This window comes from Micromys minutus, assembly GCF_963924665.1.
Source record: "Micromys minutus genome assembly, chromosome: 20".
NCBI classification, from domain to species: domain Eukaryota; kingdom Metazoa; phylum Chordata; class Mammalia; order Rodentia; family Muridae; genus Micromys; species Micromys minutus.
The window spans coordinates 14,631,569-14,653,584 of NC_137955.1; the positions used below are offsets into that span (position 1 = coordinate 14,631,569).

At 41.4% G+C, this 22,016-nt stretch overlaps 1 pseudogene across 1 annotated transcript; it reads right to left on the minus strand.

The window, feature by feature from the left end:
• Window positions 1-850: 850 nt before the first annotated feature.
• LOC308433652 (eukaryotic translation initiation factor 4E-like) lies at window positions 851-1,757 on the minus strand (annotated as a pseudogene). Its single transcript has 2 exons — window positions 1,459-1,757; window positions 851-1,298 (listed from the first exon to the last, which is right to left on the minus strand). The product of its transcript is annotated as a eukaryotic translation initiation factor 4E-like (transcript).
• Window positions 1,758-22,016: the final 20,259 nt, after the last annotated feature.

The window sequence follows — 22,016 nt, forward strand, 5'->3', positions numbered from 1 at the left end:
TTTCGTGCGGCTGAGTCACATCTTGGCTGATCAGGAAGCAGAGAACTGGGTATCACCTTCAAGGCTTGCCCATGGCAACCCACTTCTGCTAGCTATGCTATAGTCTTCAATGTTTTCTCTCAAACAGTGCCACCCGCTGCATCACAGGTACATCACAGTGCACCCACTGCAACACATAACCCTATAAACCATTCCACCCTTGGCTGCCGTAAGATCACAGCTAGCGCATAATGGACAATAAACTCAGTCAACTTCCAGATTCCTTTCCTTTCCCTTTTTTGCACAAAGTTAATGGTTATTCCAACTTTCTGTCATATTCCTGGATCTTTCACCAATGTCACATGAGGAAAAAAAAAAACAGAAGCAAAAGGAATGAAAAACTGAAATCAGAATCACTGATGTTATCTAGAAGGGAAGCAAATGCAAGAAGACAGCAAGGACAATGTGACAATGCTGTGACAGGAAACGGAAGGCTGCTAGACAGCTGTACTCAGACTCTCACACCAGCCAAGCCCGCTCGTGCATGGAGTGGGACAGAACCAGATCTCTTCCTGCTAAGGTGATAGAAATGCAAGTTCTTCTGGAATACTGTAGAAAGGCAGATGTGTGTGTCGTGGTGATGCTAACTGGCTGTTGCCGAGCAGGACAGGAACACACCTGTGCATTCTGGGGTGACGTATACTGTAATTCTTTGATTGGGATAGTGGACACACTAGCAAACATTGGGGGTGGGGGAGGAGAATGGACACAGCAGTAAAGACAAAGGCGAGTGAGACTTGTCTCATATCTTAGCAACACTTGAATGGAATCTACTTCCTCGCAGTCCACTCTGCTTCAGTGAGGCTTTGGTTCAGCTCCCAGTCTCGACTGGGTGACACAGTCTCCTGTGAGAATCCTCAGAAGGTGTCTTCTTAACAACAAACCTATTTTTAGTGGTGGAGCCGTTCTTTGTAGCTGCATTCTGCATGGGACTGATAACCAACCACTGTCTTTGGAGGAAGTCCTAACCTTTCCTTGTACACTCTCCCTAAGTGTGTGACTGCGTCTCTGTTTTCACATTTAGTCGCCCATATTGCTATCTAATCACCTTTAGCTCTAACATTGACACCAGCTCCACACACGTCATCACTGTAGTCATCAAAAGATTCTCAACAAAAGATTCAGCAGTGTCTCTAGCCAAACGCGATCGAGGTCACTTCATCTCTGCTACTTGTTCAATGTGATTAGCCATCGTCCTCCCCGCTTGTTTTTCTCATCTTCCCACCTACGCTCAATACCATCCTTAAAAAGTGAGTAGTCTGGAGAGATGGCTCAGTGGTTAGGAACACTGACTGCTCTTCCAGAGGGCCTGAGTTTAATTCCCAGCAACCACATGGTGGCTCACAACCATCTGTAATGGGATCTGATGCCCTCTTCTGGTCTGTCTGAGGACAGCTATGGTGCACTCAAATAAAATACATAAATAAACCTTGAAAACAAAAAGTGAGTAGTCACAGCCAGGCATTAAATTAGTGTACATCTGGATATGGTTATATAAAGCCCAAAAGTCTTCAACAGTATCAAACTTCTAGATCCATCAAAGGTTTGCCTGCAAAGTTTTGTTTTTTATCATTTTTTAGAAACCAGAGTGCCCACCGGTTCTGTAGAGGATGTTTAATACAGTGCTCTGGGTTAGCAGCCTCCTGCTTAGACTGTTTGTTCCTCTTCCCCCGTGGGGGATTAGTGGTTGGGGTGGTTCCTGGTTTTACAGTCATCATCTTAGATCAATCTGATCACACTGATTCTCTACATTCTTAACAGTCATCTCAATACCATTCCTAAGTCCAAAGTCTATACTGAGATTCAAGGCACATTTTTAGCTGTAATAAACTAAACGATCTTATTTATATAAAATAAAAACAAACTACATACTTATAATATATAGTGCATAAAGCAAACATCCCCATTCAGAAGGGGAAGAATGAAAATACCATAGAAGGAAAATACCAAAGCAAAAGAATGCTAAAACCCTAAAGACCAAACATCAGACCTCATAGTGCTGTGTCTAGTATCCAGCGCTTCTGGTGATGTTAGCTGATGTTCCTCAGCCTTCGTTATCCCTGCTGAAATCTGAAGCTAACTGGGCTCTCTCTTGAGCCAGCTTCATTCTGTGTTTAAAGCATTCCTCAAAAGATATCCATCCCATAATTCGCATCTCTGATATTCAGTAGTCTCCTCTGCAATGTGGGCTTCATCCTCACAGCTTCACATGTAGCTCTCTCAGAAGTTTTAATCAGAAACCCCAGCCCTACCAAACACACACACCACTGGCCTCATCTTCCATAACCTTGGTGCAAGCTTCCATGACCTTGCCAAGTCTTGCTGCCGGCTTCAGGTTTTGCCTGGGCCCATTTTATCATAGCTTATAGCAGCCTCTGTGTGTCTGCGTGGCTGAAGTTTGAAAAACACTTCCCTAGGTGACCCTAATTTCTCAGGGTATTACTGTCACAGCACACTTTGTCCAGGTGTTCCTTTTTTGTTGAAAGTCCTACAACTATGCTTGCACTTTCGTTGTATGCTCAATAAACTGGAGACTCTGGCCCTCGAAATAGCTTCCCTACAGTGGTATTAGGTGAGCTCTGTCAGGTTTGGTCATCCCTGACCTTGTCTGAAGCAAGCACGGATTGTAAAAATGTGTTCATTTTTCCTTTTAATGTCCCTAATGCTCCTTACCCCTGCTTGTCTACCAGCTCACAACTTTAAATACATCTGAGCTGGTATAACCGTGACAAGTTGCCAATGTATTATATCTAATTGTGTTGCATTTTTTCCTCCTGAACATTCATGATAAACCCAGCTAAGTGCAACGGGCACCACCATGCTACCTCTTGGGATGCTATCATGTTCTGCCATCTTGAAAGTTTCTTTGTCGAATAAATTACTCTATTACTTTTAAATTCCGCTTCCTTCAAATTCGGATAAGATAGGCAGAACATAACATGAACAACCTCTAGTCCAGAAGAGTCTTGAACCTGTGAGCATTCTCCTTGCTATTCACATCTCTGTGACCATTCTGGTTGTCTTAGCTTTCAGTAGACATGGACCATTAAAGGCTGTTTACAACATTCAAGGACTTCCCCAGATTACATCCTCAAACCCTTCCACCTAATCCTGCAAATCCCTAAAGCCTGATTCTAAGGGCTTCAATCTACATGGCTAGGTTTGTCACAGAGACTACCCTACTCTCTCCTGATATTGTGTGTTTGAATACTTGGTTCCCAGATGATGGTGCAGTTTTGGAGGCTGTGGTGCAGGGCTAAGATAGTAGGGGTGTAGGCCAATGAAGACACTGAGAATTATAGTTCAGTTCTACTTCTAATCTTGTCTCTGCTTTCTGACCCATCGAAATGTAAAATAAGATGCACCACACTTTTCTGATGCCAAGGTCTGGAAAATTCATGTCACCACACCCTCCCCACCAAAATGAATGGGATCCAAAACAATGAACCAAAGTTATTGTATCTTTCGGGCATTTTGTCAGTGATGAGAAAAATAATTAGTAGCAATTTATTATGCCCTTGTCTACACAGCTTTCTTTCTGCCCTCTCCCATCTCCTCTGCCCTTTCTCCCAAGGCTGTACTAATCTACATAGTGAGTTCTATCATCATTCTCCTAAGGCAGATGCAGGAAACAGGAGGCTGCTGGTGTAAACGGCAAAGTAGGTTTCTTCCTTGAAATTCAGAGCTGGAGGTCCAAGTCCAGACATGATTCCAAAGCTGTACTGTCAAGAGACAGTGTTTGTGCATTTGGAGCTTCCCATAATTGTGATGCCTAGTGTGTCTGAAACTTCACACTTACTGGAGAATGGGAAGGAGAAAAGCAAAGCGTGCTGTGGTGAATATAGTCCTCACACTCTCTCGGGATATGGAGAATTCCCAGAGGGGAAGGAGTACCTGGCCTTCTTAGAAATGAAGAACAACAAGGCAAAGCCATTGAGGAGTTAAGAAGACCACAAAGATCAAGGCTGAGAGGATGATGGACGCCATGGGGTTGTTCCACCATTATCATTGTCTGTTTGCTCACAGGCAGACTCACTCTCTTCTCCAGCTCTGTTCCTTTCAAGAGGAAACCCTGGATGGCAGTTAAACAAACTGGCCATCAAAGTCATACCAAGGAGAAACATGAAACTTATCAGCCCCACTTTCCTAACATTTTACATTATAAGCCAGCGAGTTATAAATGTTCTTTGTGGTTCGTGTTTCAGGGTTATTCTCAATTTGTGGGAAACACATATGTAAGGAATCAGCTAGCGTTTCTATTTATATTCCAGGAAGTCTGACAGTGGTGCCATCCTTGGGGCAGCAGATGATAGTCATCCATCCAAATGTTCATCTACAAACTCAGTCTTTGCCCTCCAGGTGTGAGGAAAGACATGAGAAATCACATCCAGTTGAATCCATGCTCCTGAATACACCTTGTAATTGCCTATAACTTAGGTACTGAGCTATGAAACACTCATTTATTGTATAATTTTCTGGAGACAAACTGAATTAATCCTGACATTTTCCGGAATTCTGACACCTACAGGCAGCTTCATGGCCATTCCAGGGGATGACAGGGGTGTGTGGATGCTAGCAGCATAGGACACATGCCTTGGCCCTGCACCCCAGAGTGCCAACATGTCTGACTTTGGGTTTTGTGTTTTGTTTGTTTGAGACTAGGTCTCACTGGCACTTGCTAAGCATCAAATGTTAGCATGTGAGTATATGACAGGTTGGTGCGTGAATATCTGTTAATAGTTTTGGTTCTTGGCTATATATTCCAAGTGCCATTATTAAACATTCATAACGTTAAGAAGTACAATTGAACATGAAAGCATACACAGAGAATTTTATTCTTTTGCATTGTTCTACACTCATTCAGGGTATGTAAATACAGCAGATAGCTTGACACAAAGTTCATTAAAACGTGTCACAATGGCACTGTGCTGTGTGTTTCTAATTACAACATTTTATCAAACTTGTTTTTCCATGCACAGCTAGAGATGCCTCGATTCAGTCGCGACTATTTTCCTAAGTTACAGTTAAAAGGCCACTGGGGGCAGTATGGGTAGATCGAAGACAGACAGCCACAGACCATAGGCTACCAAGGAGGGCCCCTCATCCCACTTCTTAACAAGAGAGAAAAGCTGCAACAGAACCAACTATGCTTTCAGCATCCTCAAATTTGTCACAGGCTTTGAAATTTTTCTTTATTGTTTGTCTTCAATAAAGGTTAAAAGGTGATGGGTCTAGCAAAAACGCTACAGACAGGGAGACTATTTGCCCAAATTGGTGTGTTGAAATAATCTCTGTCATTTTATAATTATGTTCTAGCCAGACACCAGAAGCTAACAGGGTGCCTACCACCCTAACCACATCATCCCAGCCACTTTGTTATGAGGAACAAGATCCCCCAGTGGAACAGCCTTTTAGCGAAGGGATGAGACACCGGGCTTATTTACCTTGAGAAGCAGATTTCAATTCTCACCCAACCCCCAGAGTTAGAGAAACAAGCTATGCTGCTGTAAAGTCTGATCTGCACTGCCCCTGCTCATTCACTCTGTTCCTGGATACCACCCTATCCAGTCCCGAGTGAGGCATCCTCCTCCAGACAGTAAGGGTCTCATCTGTCCAGGGTCCGGGACCTTACATCTCATCACACATATATATATATATAAGTTGGAATCCTTCTCTCTTCAGCAGAGAGAGGAGAAGATGACTAGGATATTAGTGGCTTTACACATAGTTTTAAAACTGCTATTTATGCACTTATTTATTTAGTGATTGAGAGGGGGAGGGAGAGTTGTGTATGCGGCAAATGATCATATACGTGTATGAGGACAAAGCAAGATGGTGGACCTGGCTGTCTTCCTTTCCCACTCTCCACTGACTGCCTCTAGACAGTGTCTTTCATAGAGTTGGAAGCTTGCTGGTTTGAGGAGACTGGCTGTTCAGCAAACTCTCAGGATATACCCATCTCTACCACCATGCTTGCCCCAGTGGCAGGCAAGTGAAGCCATACCCAGAGTTTCTCAGTTTCTTGCTAAGGGTTTGAACTCAGGTCTTCATGCCTTCAGGGCTAACACTCTGCTTCACAGCCAGTCTCCCGACCCCACATCGCCTCCTTAGGGTAGCTACTACAACTCCACAAGTGTTTCCATGTACCTTCATTTCCAGCCTTTACTCTGGTTAGAAGGTATGAAGAGGAAAGATGAGCAAGCAAAATGGGTTCTAAGATCTACTGCTACTTGAAAATGTTTTAGCTTTGAGATCTCTCTCAGTCACAAGTAAAAGTGATGGGAAAGTGACCCAGATAACTTGAGAAGTGGAAAGACAGAGCATCCGGGAGACTATCTGCTATGAATGTCCAGACACTACCTGTTCTGGTTTGTTTCTGTTGCCCTGGTAAATGTGCATAGGAAGCATCGGGAGGAAAAGGTTTATTTCATCTGACACTTGAATGGCACAGTCTATCACTGAAGGATGTCAGTGCAGGAACCTGGATATAGAACTAAAGCAGAGACCAGAGAGGGATGCTGCTTACTGGCTTGCTCTTTATGACTTGCTTAGCTTGCTTTCTTATACAACCTAAGACTATCTGCCTAGGAATTGCACTGCCTATAGTGGACTACTCGTACATGAATCATTAAACAAGAAGATGACCTCACAGACTTGTCTACAGGACAACCCTTTGGAAGCAATTCCTAAATAGAGGTTGCTCTTACCAAGTGACTCAAGTTTGTGTCAAGTTGACAAAAGCTAGCTGTCATGCCATGTGATGATGGCCAAAAATGTCTCGCCATATGATAACAACTTGAACAGCAGCAGCTCAAGACTTTAAAGCCAGCCCAACATACAGTGAAGTGAGACTGTCATGATGCCACCACTTTTGATGGGTATTGGATACAGGGACACCACTAACCATCAGACCACAATGTGCATTGTAGAAAATCATCTCTGATCTTTTTTAAAGATGGTCAAATCCAAAAACTATTGCTCGCATGTTGACTCTTTTTTACAGTTTCTGATATTTGGAATCCTATGCAACTGGTATCTACACTTTTATGCCAGATAAGGAGCTTCAGGATTACACACCTACTCTTCAAGACATAATTCCTAGAAATTACCTGGGTAACTTCCATACTACCCTGAACATAACCTTATTATAACCCTTTCAATTTTTAAAAATAACATCAATTTTTCATGCACATTAGTATTTTGCTGCTATGTATGTTTGTGTGAAGGAATTTGATCCCCTGAAACTGGAGTTATAGGTGGTTACGGGCTGCCATGTGGGTACTGAGATTTGAACCAGATCCTCTGAAAGAATGGCCAGTGCCTCTTCCCTGCTAAGCCATCTCTCCAGCCCCAAATCCTGAATTTTTAATTGGAATGGGCAAAGGCCTCTGTGGAGGCATGTTGAGGTCAAAGGATAACCAGTGAAAACAGTTTTCTCTCTACTATATGGGTTCTAGGAATCAGACTCAGGCATGGCTTGGCTGCAAGCATTTTACCTGCTGACTCACCTCACCAGCCCTACTCTAGCTCTTCTATTGTTACTGATTTAGCTGTTTAGAGTTGCTTATGGGTTTGTCCTTTTCTTAGAAGCAGAGATCTATGCCTTTCCTGGTTCTTTGAATGTAGAAGAGTACTGGGCACATGGTGCTAATAAATTCTGTAATATTATTATCATAATGACACTTACAGGCGAAGCATTTCAACTCTACCACATCTTTAGGCTCCTAAAGTTTGGATGTATTCTCTCCACTTTACAGATAAGAACGACAGTAAGAATAGGTAGTTGCTCAACTTTAATTTGATAAAAGGTTCTGCACTTAATCATAATCTGAAGAAGATTTGGTCTTTAAATATTAAGTTATTTATGAAACAGATGGTGATTCTTAAAGATAACATGTTTTTAGGCATGTGAATTATAAATGCATTCCCAGGTAAATTTCTTTTTTTGGGGGGGGGCAGACAACTATTTATTAATTAAATATGCGCCACACATCAAAGTATGTTTTTGCTCAACAGATTTCTTGTAGGACCAAATTGGGATCCAGCTCAAGGGGAGGCCCCAAGGCCTGACACTATTACTGAAGCTATGGCTTGATCACAAAAAGGAGCCTATCATGACTGCCCTCCGAAACACCAAACAAGCAGCTGAAAGAGTCAAATGCAGATATTTACACCCAACCAATGGACAGAAGCTACTGACCCTGTGGTTGAATTTGGGAAAAGCTGAAAGAATCTGAGGAGGCAGATAACACTGTATAAGGACCAGCAGTCTCAACTAACCTGGACCCCGGTGATCTCTCAGACACTGGACCACCAACCTGGCAGCATACACCAGGTGATATGAGACCCCCAACATACACAGCAGAGGACTGCTGGGTCTGGGTTCAGTTAGAGAAGATACACCTAACTCTCAAGAGACTGGAGGCCCCAGGGAGTTTAGAGGTCTGGGGGTGGGTTGGTGGCTTTGGATCTACTCGTGGAGATGGTGGAGGAGTTATGCGATGTGAAACATTCAGAGGGTGGACGGGATGGGGATAGAATCTGAGCTCTAAAAAAAGATTAAATAAGATTTTTTTAAAGTTTATTAAACTAATATTTTATAGTGACACTGAGATCTAGCTGCTTTCTATTTGTATTGCTAGTTTATAAGAGGATCCACTTAGGTATTGATTTTAATGTTAAAATTTTAATTAAATTTGCATGGGCATGTGATTCACTATTATTTACATCCAAAGCCATTCTTTTTTTGGGGGGGTGGACACACAGCAGATTTATTTTCAATATTTTGAGATTCTCCATACTGGCAATACCTGTTGCAGGATAACTGCTCACATTCCCCCCTCCAACCCCTGCTGGCCTGGGATTACATTCTGGAAAAACCTGTCTCTAATTCTGGTGTGGCTCAGCTCTAGCATGTACCTTTACTCCGAGAGCATTCTGTTTATTGTCAATAAGACTGAATAAAGTCAATGATAGATTAAGAGGTGGGACAGGCAACTAGTTGACAGGGAGTGAACCAGGTAAATTTCTAGAGGTATTAATTTAAGAGTTACAGAACAAGGAGCCACAATCATATATAAACTCTTAGATCTAAAGATAATCATTATTTCTATTTTAATTTTTTTCACTGTTCCAAACTTATCACTCTCAGGTTGTTGCAAATGATGTATATTTTAAAATATCTGAGCTATTATTGAATTTACCATTTGTCATTATGAAATAAATGATTTGATAATTATAATACCATTACCATTTCTAAAATTTTAATCCAACATTTGAGACTTCAGCATTGTAAGCAATGCACAACTTCTTTCCTCTCAACAACAACACATATGTTTCTTTTCAAAGATAGATTCCATTCTGGGAGAAAATATTTCCATTTTTTTCCCATACTTGAATCCTTATTGAGTTTAAGGAGGTTATGGCTCAGAGATAGGAAATCTATTTTTCTAAGCTTTGATACTATAATTTGTTTTGAAAGCAAGAATTAATACCAACATTTTTAATGAATTCCACTTTGCAGCTGTGTGTTCTTTAGAATTGCGTAGACTTGCAGGTAGCTATTACCAGTCATCTCAACTTGAACTTTATGCAGCTGATGAAGGACTTTTTTTCCAAGAAGCACTGATCAGGCCAGAGGGTGAGGGAGTCCAGCAGCAGGGATTATGTATGTATTCTCATCTGAACTGTAACTTCAGAAGGCCCTTTGAGTAGAAAGGTTTGGAGTAACTTTAGAAGCTTCTTCTTCTTCTTCTTCTTCTTCTTCTTCTTCTTCTTCTTCTTCTTCTTCTTCTTCTTCTTCTTCTTCTTCTTCTTCTTCTTCTTCTTCTTCTTTCTTCTTCTCCTTCTCCTTCTCCTTCTCCTCCTTCTCCTTCTCCTTCTTCTCCTTCTTCTTCTTCTTCTTCCCCCCCTCCCCTCCCCCCTTCCTCCTTCTTCTGCTTCCTTGGGAAAAGAGTTTCTTTATCTTTCTGGTAAGTGTCTGATAGACCTGTGGCTGTGCTTTGTACAGTAGCTTTGGGCAGTTTGCTCCTTGTTTCTCAACAGAGAATCTTATTGTGAGAACCAGAAGAGGACACAGGAAACAGGATCACATGAGAAATAATTGCACCAGCTGTCCTACTCTCTGCTGAGTCTCTTCTTACTCCCAAGCCTCCTCCTATTTATCCCCTGGGACCACATGTGGACTGACCACGAATGACTCATGGTGCTAACCCCCCTTCCCACCTCAGAGTCTAAAGTCAGTTTGGATGACCCTCTCATCAGATGGTTGAGCTCTATTATTATAACTGCTCTTTGGTCCTCATTATAATATATAAAGCAGCTGGGCTATGAATTTATACTTTCTTTTCTGGTACTTTGGCACCCACTTCTCTATGCTCAATTTTCTTTGAGTACGCATGGCTTCTGTAGCAACTAGGCACTGTGACTGTTGAGGTTACTCTCTCTAATGTATAACATAATGCATAAGCTTTCCTAAAATAATGGCAAGAAATTTCAGATAGAGGATCTCAGCAAGCTGGGGAGAGTGGCAGAAGTAACTCTGGTCAGAGAAGGCTCAAGTTTACCAATGGGCTTGCATGGATGACATCTTCTTGATGGTTCTGAGACTCATTTAAGTTCTGTGAAATGTAATATGATGGTTTGTCTAAGAACATCAGTATAGGAAAAAATGCAAGCACATAGGCATGGGGTCCTCCTGCCCAACACAGACAAAAACCAAAAGAGCAAACAGACCGCCCTATAAAAATAAAAGATGTGCTCAGGGAAGGCCAGGTTCAGTGGTGGAAGAATCTTCTTTTCTACAGAGGTTTTCCAACATAGAATCAGGGAAACACTTTGTTCCTTCTCTTCCTCCTGACATTCTGTTTCAAACATCAGACATCTTCCACTTGTAACTGCCATTACAAGCACTCTTGAGAGAAAAGAAACAGAAGGCAGAAAATCCTTGCAGGTATCGTTTTCTACTCAGTCCTGGCTTGGCATAAAGACAGGCTCTTTGTGCTACATATTCCCTTTTCCCTCAGACAACAATATTGAAAATGTAAGTTCCAGCAGGCATCTGCTCTGCACACGAATGAGGCATGTGACCCAGTTGGACTTTGTGGCAAATGCCTCTGGGCAATGCCCAGGACTGAGCAGCACTAAACAAACAAACCTAACATAATAATTCAGTTTTCTCAGCTTATAATGAAACTCTGTTCATTGCAAGTGGACAGTGTAGAGTAACAGAATAGAGTAGGGTTTCATTTTGCAGATAAAGGCAATGAGTTAATTCCTACAGATGGGAGTGTGGAGCCTATCCTATCCTTTTGTGTGAGTTTGGGTTCTGTTTCACTAACAGGACAACAAAGAGATTAAAAAGAAAAGAAGAAATAACAGCAAAAAAACAAGGGGTGGCAGAAATTAGAGTTAACATTTGTATAGGAAGACTGCTGGTCTATGTTGTAAGATGAAACAAATCTGTGAGTCAGAGGACTGAACCCAAGTTGATATTCCTATTCTTCCTGTGGATCTTACCAAAGTGCCTAACCTCACTAAGCCCCAGTTTCTTTATCTGCAAAGGGAAACGATGTTGTAAAGATCTAACAGCATTGTAACTTTACAACTTCAATTTCAGAGTCAAGCTCTTTTGCTGTAGGAAGGTCAGAATGAATAGCAGACCTTGGCACCTGGTGTAGCTTCAGCTTCTGTGTTTTCCTTTGAATGCCCTGCTTAGGTTCTGACTTGAGTGCTTACTTGTTGTGTTTCATAAAAAAAAAAAAAAAAAAAAAAAAAAGGAAGAAAAGGAAGGAGGGAGGAAGGGAGAGAAGGAGGGAGGAAGTGGAAGGGAAGGAAGGAGGGGAGAAAGGAAAGAAAGAAAGAAAGAAAGAAAGAAAGAAAGAAAGAAAGAAAGAAAGAAAGAAACCAAGAATATGTTTGACAGAGGTGAGGTATGGTGAAGTGGGAGGGGTGCCTCTGTGGGCCCATGTTGAGGCTTCCATTACCCCTGAGGGACCAGCCAAAGATGGGTATAGTATGGAATAGAGTTTATTTAGGACATGAGGGGGAGAGTTGAGAAGGGAGTAGAGATAAAGACAGAGACAGAGAAAGAGAGAGACAGACAGACAGAGAGGGACATTGAGTGGGACACATATACACACACACAGGGGGCAGGGGTGGTCAAGAACATGTGATGAAAGGGGGATAGAAAGAAAGGGAAAAAGAGCAGGAAGAGAAGGGATAGAGAGTAAGAAAGTAAGAGAGGAGGGGGTGAACAGCTCCTTTTATAGTAAACCCGGGATACTTGGCTGTTGCCTAGAAGGAATGCTAACACCTGTTATATTTTAAATTTTTAATAATTTCATACATTTAAATCATATCCCTGAACTCTTTCCTTACCCACCCAACTTCATATTCTTTCTTTCTTTCTCTTAAAACAAAAAGGACACATACTCACATAGATGAAGTTTGATTGTCAGTTGTCCTACTTTTTCTCTGTATATGGCCTGCCCTGGAGCGGGATTGGCATAACCAAGGTAATTGCTCTGATGAGGACTGAGTTTTCCTCTTCCTGCACTTACCAACTGCTATCAGCTTCTGGGTTAGGGGCTAGGCTTTGTACCTATTTCCCTTTCTCTGTGTGGGATTGTGTCTGTCTTGATCCTGAGTAGGTTTTGTGTGTGCTGTACCAGACTCTGTAAGATAATATGTGTATCAGCCCCATTGTGCTTGGAAGATGGTGTTGCCTGTGATCATCTACCACCTCAGGTTCTTTCCACTTCCTCTTCCTCTTCCACATGGATCTCAGATACTTGAGAGGAAGGGAGTGATAAAGACGTCCCATTTAGGGCTGAGAGTGCTCCAAGGTATTTCACTCTGTGTACTGTGAGTCTTTGTTGATTACCATCTAACTCAAGAAGAAGCTTCTCTGATAGGGGTTGATAATAAAACTAGTCTATAAATGTATCATTGTGTCATTAGGAGTCCATTTTTGTTGCTGCTTTTATCTAGCCAAAGAAGTAGGGTCTCTTCCCAAGCCCCACAAGCTCTCTAGTGTTGGGGTCATGGACAACTTTAGTAGGTCTCAGATATGGATTTCATATCATGGAGTGGGTCTTAAATCCAATCAAAAAGTCATTGGTTACGTCGACAACATAGCAACTGGTACTTGAGTGTTTATTCTGAACTGAATCTTTTATTTGAAAGGGAAATGAAAAGTGTAGTGAGTAAACATGATTTTTTAGGCAGCCTTTGGTTTAATGAACTCTCAGATGATTTGGGACACTGCTGCTACCAAATGACCAGTCTGCACTGCTGTATTCTGCATTTATTTTAGAGCATCCTCCATCAACTTTGGGAAGAAGAGAGAGCTAGTTGGTTTCCCTTTTAAATAAAACTGTATCCTCAGTAGTACCAAACAACAGAGCCTTCTGTTAATACTGCAGCTGACAGATACCTTAGAGGACTCTCTACTTGTCTTCTTTTATAAGCCATAGATCCAGGATAGTCAGTTCTTAAAGCAGTTAAAATAAGGTATAATTCAGGTAGAAGTTTTCATTGTATATGCTACTTTCTAACTGTTGAATAAGCTGATGAAGTTGTCTGTGTCTCAGAGACTAGTTTGATGGGGAAGGACAGATATACAACCTATTTGGGAAACATGTATATAACTTTTTAAGAAACCGATCTCTTTAAATTCCAACATTTCAGGTTTGTTAGCATCTGACTTTAAGAATAGGAGTTATTGAAAAACATTTGAAGTTCTCTCATGTAAAAGAAAAAAAATGTCAAATCAGACTAAAAACCCTATTTGGAGCTACTGTTCTATGCCCAGGGATCAACTTAGTGCAAAGAGAAACTCCCTGCCATGAGGCATGGTCCCTGGACATAAAGAGGCTCCACTGAGGTGAGAGGGAAAATGAAACTCTTTTCATTGATTGACAGACAAGGGGAGACAATGCTAAGCCAGAAAATCTGCCAGATGTATGGGCCCTTAATTCTTTGCGTGGGCTTTAATTTCACTTCCTGAAAATTCACCCAAGTCCACATGAGCCTCCATACAATGGGCCTTGTGGTTAACAAAAGGATAGGTCATCACATCCAGAGGGAGGTGGAACCCAATTGAGGATGTGGAGGGCAGTGCTAGGTTTCTCGATGGCTGTTTGATGGGAATCCCAAGAAGGACCAGATGTCACCCTAGGGGCCACTAGATTTAGAGTAAGATAGCTACATGGTCAAAGTTGGGGGAGAACAAGTTGGATGGATATGACAGTTTCTGCAAAGCCAACTGACAAAACCACAGAGTCCTTGTTAAACTGAAAAAGCATTTATCAGCAGGCAGTGCAGGTCCCATGTCCCAAGCAAAGTCACTTGGAATTAGGAAGGTATTGCATTAGATTGAGTCCCTGTTACTCTAGACTCCATCTTGAAGAAAGGAAAATGAGTATTAAGAACAACAATCCGCCCAGAAGATCACTCACAGATTCCAGCAGTTTAACTGTTTAAGGGTATTGTGCCTTGAGGGAATCCTCTTTCATGCATCCCAGCTGTTGAGCAAGGGAAGTCTCATGCAATTCGCCAGTTCCAGGAGACTATCATCTTTGCACATCTGGACTATCCTACAATGTTTCCTAAGAAATACCATCCATTCAACATGTGTCTGAGAAGGTCTCCTATGTCTGAGCATGTACTAGAGGGTGTAGACTGAATGGAGAATGCTGTGTGGTGGTCATTGCCTTTAAGACCATCAGAGTTTAGTGGGAGAGCCCATCTCGGGTGATTTTTCTAGGCTCCTTGTCCACCACTTGAGTTGATAATGTTAGCACCTATTCATCTTCCAGTTCTCAGTTATGCCAGTGGAATGCCCATCCCCACCTATTCAGTATAATGGGCCTTTGAGCCTAGCAATAATTTTATACCTTGTTAAATAAGTATTTGATGAATGCTGTTCTAGACTCTAAGATATTAGGCCAAGCATGGTATGACTCCCCTCATTTCCCCCCTTCTTGCTTTTCTCTCCTTTCCTCTCCTCCTCTCCTTTCTCCTCCCCTTCCTTCCCCTCTCTTCTCTTCTCCCCTCCCCTCTTTCCCTCTCTCTCCTCGCTTTCTCCTGCCTCTCCTTTCCCCTCTCTCGCTTCTCTCCTTGCATCCGGGTCCCCACTATCTTGCTCACATTTTATCTTCTGTACCTGTTCAGTAAATGCCTGAGTACACACCTCTCACAGTGTCCAGGACGGCACATGCTTCCAAATTCTGAAAGCTTTGCCCTGTGCATTATCTCAATGACAAGCAAGCAGAAGGGGCTGAGATTCCATCCTCAGGATGTGGCCCCAGCTGCTTTAAATAGAATCTGCTGTTGGAGGACAATTGCTGAGCCAGCTTTGGGGGCCAAGTTCCAGTGCAGGATGTGAGCAATGGAGTGTTCTGTGAAGTTTCCTGTGAAGCATGCCCATGTGGACTTCATACATGTAACACACACGTAATGTATGCTAACACATAATGCATATATAACACTTTAACCTTTTATATGTATTTCATAAAACAGGAGTTAAGAAGGAAACTGAGAAAATACCAGTGAGGTCATACATTAGAAACCTGTCAATCAGAGACAGTCAGGAAATCATAAGCAGCTGGAGTAAGCTAATGGGGAGGAGGTAGTAGTAGTCAGCACTAAAACTGATAAAAAATAATAGCTGGGAAGAAAACAGGAAAGAATTTTTAAAAGAAAAATTGCCAAGAAAAAGTGCAAACTCCAGAATAGCAGTCATTTAGGAGGTTAAGAGAGGGAGGGGTGAGCAATGCCTTCCACACTCCCCCGTTGTCCTGAACTGTTTCGTTTATGGGTGTATTTAGGTTCTTAGTGAAAACACAAAATGGCACTCAGCATTCTCCAGCCTTATTTCATCTTGACACTTATCATTATCATTAAGGAGCCAGGGATGTGGAAAGCCACTTAGGGAGGTAAAGATAGAGATTTTAACCTGGAAAAGAATTAGGTCAGGCGCCCTGCCCCCTCGCCTGCCTTTTCAGGTATCCAAACTGGTTTTCCACAATATTAACTCTTTCTTTACTCTTTGACAGGGACTCTACCACTGCTCAAGAGAAAGGGAGTGGGATGGGGGAGGAGGGAATTCAGGGCAGCTACAGGTCTCCTGGCCAAAGCATTCATTTTCTCATGGAGCTCCTCCTACACTCCTAACTCTCAAAAGTCTCTTTCCACTACAATCAATCTCTCATGCCAAGGTGGCATGCTTTGATGTCCCTTGTTGTATCAGTATTTTCTGTGTACAGTATAATTTGTGTATGGACTGAGGCTACACACAAAAGGTTCTAAGTTTTCAAAGGCACGAACTCTCATCTATGCAGATTTATCATGCTCACTTCTGACTCTCCAAGATGCCATTTGGTGCTTTGTACAATATATAGCAGACTGTCAATACTTTTATCTAAACTGTTAAGACCACATTATCTTAAACTACTTAGTGGCATATGTCTCCTGTTTTTTCTTCCCTTTCAAACATGTCATAGGAATTAAAAATACTGCCCTGTTTCATCCAGTATAAACTTCCAAGGATTTTATAGAAATTCAAAATGTGTGCTGTATCCAATTTATGAGCTCATCAACTTAGCATGCACAGAGAAGACGGGGGAAAGGAAACGAGCTGAAATAGAAGGATGTTCCCCTGTCTGATTTTCATAAGAACTCTTCAAAATTCAAAATGCATATAACATATGAAAATGGATAAGGATATTAAAATACTTCCATACAGTGTCTCTATGTCTTAAATTATTTATTGTGGGGTACATGTAAAGGTCAGAGGGCAACTTATAGCAGTTGGTTCTTTTATTCTACTTTGTGAGTCCCGGGAATTGAACTCAGGTTAGCAGGGTTAGCAGCAAGCCCCCTTATCCACTGAGCCATCTTGCTAATAAACCTTTTACCCTTGCTTGCCAGCTTGCCTGCCTGCTTGCTTGCTTGCTTGAAATATACTTGCTTGTAAAATCTCAGCCCAGGGGTTGGAGAGTTGGCTCAGTGGTTGAGAACACTGGCTACCCTTCCAGAGTTCCTGAGTTTGATTCTTAGCAACTACTTGGTGGTTCATTGCTATCTACAATAAGATCTGGTGTCCTCTTTTAGTATGCATGAAGACAGAGAGCTCACATACATAAATTAAATAAATAAGTAAATCTTTAAGAAGAAAGGAAAGAAAAAGAATTGCAGACAATGACACCTTTTAAAACCTGCTACATCTCTGTGGAAGACTGAGTCTTGGCAATGTTGTTGACAATGGAGTTGAAAACAGAATATTCCTCCAGCTTTAGGATCTTGAAACCACAGCTGTGAAGCTGACAGTCTGTTCTCAATGTATGTCCACCAGATACCTACTTCTTGTAATCTGACTAAGGCACACATATGCACACAACATGCAAATCAGCATCTACCTAGCCTTCTTGGATCCCCATATATGGGTCCAGAAAAGCATGTTAGGCATTAGACTGTCATGGATTTGTTGGAATCTCAACTCTCAGTGAGAAGACAGAGATGATTGTGGTGCTCTCTATCAAGAGCTACTTTAAAAGAAGCTTTTACTCCTCTGTCATTTAGCAGGTAAAGCACATTTACTTCCTGTGCTATGTGCACAGTAGTACTGTAGCCTGTGGAAATACAGTGGGAAGGCACATATTCTGAGTCTCCTCAGATGCCTTAAAGCTCAGCTCTGGCACCAGCAAGGGCTCCCTCCTTCTGCCTCCAAAGTCATCCTTGTTGCAATAAATATAAAAAGGTTCTATCACCCTGCTAGTGCCTGATTCTGTAGGGCCACATGGCACGATGGGGCATCTTAGTGGCTCCATGCTGCCTCTAAACACTCACAGACACTGGCTTCTTTTGACCTAGGTGCAACCCACTCCACTTGGTTCATTTCCCAGGTGGTTCACTCTGTCCACCTTAGCTGCTTCTGTCCTGGGTGGTCCATGACCACCTCAGCATGTTGTTTTCTTCTTCCACACACTGTCCTCCACAGCCTGGTAAAGTCACAACTCAACAATCAGTAACTTATCAACAGGTTTACATGTTAAATTCTCAATTCACAATTCCTCTACACAGTAAGCTTACAACCAGTTGACCAAGATATAAACTACCCACCTAGATAAGATAAATTGACCCTTAGAAATGCTTAGAAATAATTATAACAACCTTATCCTTCTAGAGATGAGCTGAGAGAAACATCCATGTCTGCTTTCATGTTGCCTCCTTCACAATCTTCTTCTTTCTCCTCCTCTTTTTCTTTACCACCGCTTTGTCCCCACCTACTCTCTACTCTCCAATCATGTATTACCTTGACATCAACCTACACATCACCCTTTTTGTTTACTTAAAAAAACATATGAACTGTATACAACTAATCCGTTTGAAAATATTCTAAATGACTATATTTTCTCAAAGTTAAGTAGGCTATAAAACTAAATTAGTCTTCAACTTTGTCAGAAATGTGAGAATAACCTAATATATATAAATATAAGAAGCTTAATGGGGCTTCCAGAAGTGAGACAAGTTGTAGAGATAAATCTAGCAGTCTCCTGTTAGCAACATGTGAAAGTAAGTCTTCAGTCTTCTGGCCCAGGATTACTGACAGACTTTTGAAATGCAGAAATCTTGAAGAGCTGATAATTTTGGCTCGGCAAACATTATCATTCAACTATTCTGCATAATGTGTCCCTTTCTGGACAATATTAGTCTGTAGATGAAATAGACAGTTTCTGCCGAGTGGCTGCCTGGCCACAAAATATACCTCACCTAAAGGTAGAGATGCTCAATTTCTTTGTTAAAGCTACCAGAGGGGAACTACCAAAAACAGGTATATCTCAACAAAAGATAAATAACATCAAATGTCATAATTTATGGATTTCTGACGTTTTCAAAAACTAACTACAAAAAGCATTTCTGAACTGTTAAGCTTTGACTACTCTTGGCTATTTCTAATTGAAATATCTCAAAATTTAATTGACTCAGAACCATGAGTTTGCTCTCTGGCCCTTAACTTGTATTGTTTAATCAACTAAAAACAGTGTATAATAGCAGTTATAGGGATGGGTCTAAGCCTTGCATTCCAAAATGTATTGTATAGGTACAATACCTATATGAAAGCAATAATACTAATCTCAATTTTAAATCAATAATAAATTATACCAATGAAAACCTTAAATCTGTATCAAATAAATTCTAAAGATTATAACTTTAAGTTTGTTACAATTACAAATATTTCTACCAATGTAAGCTATGACTTTAGCTTAGTTGCCAAATGATATTATGACTGTACAAATCAATCTGGCTAATTCCTCCCTGTTAAATTATGACCATTTTTAAATTCCTCCCCCAAAGTCCAGGGAATTGAGGCAATGACTCTGCATAGCTTCTTTAAGCTGAATATGGATGTTGAAAATCTAAAAGGAGGTCACAAATCCACTTTCAACTTTTCAACCTTTTCCATTGCTCCTTGACAGATAAAGTCATAATGGGGAGGGGGGTGCAGAACCATTTTAAAACTTAATTAGGACCTAGGGATGTAGATTCTTGATAAAGTGCTTGTGTAGTAAGTGAAAAGCCTAGGTTCAATTCCCAGGACCAAAGCAAGCAAGCAAACAAAAGCAACAACAAAAACAAAGGAACTAATAGCTCTAGAATTATCAGAGTCAAAACAAAAGTCTCTGCTTTGACACAGTAGCTTGCCAAAATGCAAGTAATCTTTAACTCTTGGACTAAAGAGGAGAAAAACGAGGCAAGGTACTATTCGTTTTGACAAAGAGAAGAATATCAAGATGCTGAGGTTCAACAAGCGTATTTGGTTTTCCACTTCCTGGAGTGAAAGTTTTAGAATGATTTGATAGGATGGAAAGAAATCAGCCATGGTGACTGGGTGTGTTCCCTCTGTCCCTTAGCCCTATTTGTGTGGTGAGCCTTCTGTCCTACCTTAAGAACAGGAGCCATATAAACAGCCAGTCTGTCTCGGTCAGTCTGAACATCAAGCTTTTTGCCTGGATCTTGACAAAGGAAGACTTTTGACCCCAGAAAGACACTTTACCCTTCTCAGTCTCAATATTCACATTTGAAAAAAGGTACTGAGCCTGGACAGTGGCCAACATTTTCCAGCTTTCTTTACTGTCTGTCTCCTGGGACCTTTAAACTCAAGAGCATAAACTCTAAGGGAAAAGGAAGTCCCAGTGGCCCATACAGAGCTTGGACACTGTTCTAGAGCCTGTATACAGTCAGGACCTAGATTCTTAAGGATGGAGGGCTGAGAAATGGCCTCCACTGAGGAAATGCCAAACAAGAATCTTACACCAAGATTTTTTCTGTAGGCTGTCCTAGGAAGGAAGGAGGTGCCTCTTCCTGCCCCTCACCCTAGTGCATTGTGCTGACTCTCACTGCCTATTAGCACATTGTCTTCATTTCTCCACAATTGGCCAATTCAAGCTTATAAGGCAACTAACCAGGCAGTCTGATAGTAGTTGGAAGGGTGAGGGCTATGCTAGATGCAGGAGGATCCCAGGCTGGCTGCAGAGCTGGCTTTTCCTTTCTTGGAACCACTTTTCCCAAAGGACCTCCAAAGTACCCAGGTCATGCAGAAGGTATCCCTGACAGCAGTGAGAAACCAATGCATCTCAGTCTCTATAGAATTCTTTATGCCTTTGGGAATTATTTTGGCCCCTTGCACATCAGCAAAGAGATCATGACCTGTAAATCTAAAGTTCTTAACCTTCCTTGTAAGCTCATGGACTCCTTTGCACATAATATGCAAAAATGCATATTGTACTCGAAATTCATATAAGAAACAAAAATGTGCATAGCAAATGCAAAAATCTAAGTAAGTCCATAGAAATAAAAAGACATTGGTTACATTAAAATTTAATTCTCATTTTAGTAAAGTGATGTACATTTTTTTTTATTCTAATCTATATTCTAATCAAGGTAGTGATACATGCAGAAGATACGTTGACTCTTTCCAACATCTTCAATGTAACAGGAAAGAATCTGTGATCTCTAGAGTGACAAATTCACTGTGACAGACACCGCCACTGTGTTTGTTATCTACTGCCCAGACAACTTGGTAACTGATATAATCAAGCAATAGTGCAGTTTCTATGGTCTGAAACTCCAAGGTGGCTTATCTCTGAGTCACTTATCAAATTGCAGTCCAGCTACAGGCCAGGACTATTGTCATCGAAAGGGTGGTGAAAAGGCTTCCAAATTATTTACGTGGCTATTAGCAGGACTCAGTCCCTCACTAGCTGTTGGCCAGATGTCCAAGTTCCTTGTCACATGTTAGACATGGCTGCTGGCTTCCCTATGTGATTAATGGAAAAATAAAATAAAAGGCCGAGATAGAAGCCACAGTCTCTCAGATCTGAGTCTCAGGGGTAATGAACACCACTCCTCCAGTGTTCTATTGGTAACACAGGACCAATGTGAGACAAGTGTTCAGTGGAGTGTGAACATCAGGCAGTCATTCGAGCCACTGGGACACTGACTACCACGTCTGCATTCATAATAGAAAGACATCTGCATTTCAGCAAAACTTAATGAACATAAAAATATGATTTCTCCTCCAACTTTAGGAACTTTAAATTCTGTCACAGACTCCAAAGTAACAGTGCCAGATAGGAAATCATTCATGTTATCCAACCATTTTTAGCCTATTTCCTCTCTGATGCATTTTTCAGCTGTATTCAAGCCTAAACAAAAATAAGTATACATTAATATGATACACACACATACACACACACACACACACACACACACACACACACACACGGGAAGGGGTGAGGAGGGAGAGAGGGAGGAAGAAAGGGAGAAAGACAGAGAGAGAGGGAGAGAGAGAGAGAGAGAGAGAGATATTGATATTTGATATGTCCATTCATGATAAAATGGACCACAACAAACACGCTGATTAGCACATCTCCATTAAGGCCCCAAAGTTATTATTTTGAAACTTTACACTC